General features: G+C 51.0%; 1 non-coding gene across 1 annotated transcript; it reads left to right on the top strand.

Moving 5' to 3' along the window:
* Positions 1 to 1,335: 1,335 nt before the first annotated feature.
* LOC117887838 lies at positions 1,336 to 1,438 on the top strand. The gene has a single exon (XR_004648220.1). It is a non-coding gene; the product is annotated as a U6 spliceosomal RNA (small nuclear RNA).
* The last annotated feature ends 437 nt before the right edge of the window (positions 1,439 to 1,875 follow it).

Below are 1,875 nucleotides of genomic sequence, written 5' to 3'. Positions count from 1 at the left end.
TCAGCCTAGGCAAGGATGCAATAAAAATGGGCTCTGCATCCTCCTGAAGTAATGAGGGCAGGAACTGTTCTGAGCCATGTGATTTTTCTGCTAATCACCAACATGACGAGCTAGAGAAGGGAAAGGCAGCAAGAGCTCGTTGTTTGTTTCATTGTCAGTTTCAGCCTCTGTTTAGACCAACTGGCTTGTGCAATGGGTTTCTGCCCTGTGCCTGAGGTTCCTTAGATTCCATAGCTTGTGCAAATTCACATGGCAGCCAGTGCTGTGGATTTGCATAGAGCTGAGGGTTCCAGCAGATCAGGACCTGCCTTTCCACACACATACAAATGTTTGCACATGCTCAGTGGACAACTGCATGCCTGGATACCCAGTCTGCATGTGCAAATGCTGCTTTGTGAGTGGGAAGGGGTGTGTGCGCATAACCCTGTGAAAATCTGGCCCCGTTGTGCTGTGATACACTGGCCAAGGCCCGTGTTTTCAAAAGTGGCCACTGATTTGGGGTGTCTAACCTGAGACGTGTGGGTGCCCCCAGCCAAGCACCCCAGGTCAGTGGTCACTTTTGGGAAGGTCACTTCGTGTTTAGCTATGGTGCCCTGGGTGGACTATCAAACTTGCCCAGGTATAAGTGCTTATGTCACCCACTAGCACGGCAGCCAACCCCAGAGTATATCAGTCCCAGTACATGACTACAGCTACCAAAGTCCACTCTAGCTCATGGGTAGAGACAGATGGAGTGTCCGATGTAGTTACATAGGCAGGAGATCACTGGCACATAGCAGCTGGCATCTCTAGCCTCAACCTTCCTTCCGGCGGGTGTAACGCTGGAGTGAAGCGGCCAGACACTTGCCAGTTTGCAGGGACGCTCTGTGGTTTGGAAGGTGCGTGAGAACAGCCCACCAAATGAAAGGGGCAGAGACACCTAGCTAGGGAGATTCAATGGCAACAGGCGTTCACATGTGACACACACAGTGTGAGCAAGAGCAGTGGCACCACTCTGACCTAGAGCTGGAGGATGTTTTCCTCAAAAATATTTTTAGATAAAAAATGGCCTTTTGACAAAGCTCATATTTTCATGGGAAAAAAATAATTTTCCTTAGGAAATTTTGGGGTGGGATGGGATGGCCTGCCCTTGTGGGCAGTAGCATGTAGTGGCCAGCCCAACCTGCCATCTGCATGGCCCTTTAAAAGTGTGGAAGGGTCCAGTAGATATAGAGAGACCATAGGGTCCTGTGAATGACTGATGGATGGGGAAGGAATCCGGCCACTGTACCTTTAAAGGCCCGACGCCTTACAGAGAGGGTGAGGCAAGGCTCCCCTCTCCCCCAACCAACTGGGAAGCTTCGGCAGCACATATACTAAAATTGGAATGATACAGAGAAGATTAGCATGGCCCCTGCACAAGGATGACACACAAATTTGTGAAGCGTTCCATATTTTCTGAGGGGGGAGGGATAGCTCAGTGGTTTGCGCATTGGCCTGATTAAACCCAGCATTGTGAGCTCAATCCTTGAGGGGGCCACTTAGAGATCTGGGGCAAAATCAGTACTTGGTCCTGCTAGTGAAGGCAGGGGGCTGGACTCAATGACCTTTTGGGGTCCCTTCCAGTTCTAGGAGATAGGTATATGTCCATATATTTATTTTAGTGGGGAGCAGCATAAAGGCAGGTGCTGGCAGAGGTTGCCTACTAAGCCCTCCAGAGTGGAAGGCAGGTTGCAGGGCTGGGCAGCTGAAGGGAGATGGCAAAGCCTGAGCGCAGGACAAGGGGGAGCTCCTGACTGGAGGAGGTAGGTACTGACCACTGGAAAGGTGAGAGGCAGAGGAACTGCTCACTGTACAGCCTGCTGTCATAGAGAAGGGCTGGGAGTGGTCTTTGAG

This window comes from Trachemys scripta, chromosome 14 (genome assembly GCF_013100865.1).
Source record: "Trachemys scripta elegans isolate TJP31775 chromosome 14, CAS_Tse_1.0, whole genome shotgun sequence".
NCBI lineage: Eukaryota > Metazoa > Chordata > Testudines > Emydidae > Trachemys > Trachemys scripta.
This window is presented reverse-complemented; position numbering and strand designations above follow the sequence as displayed.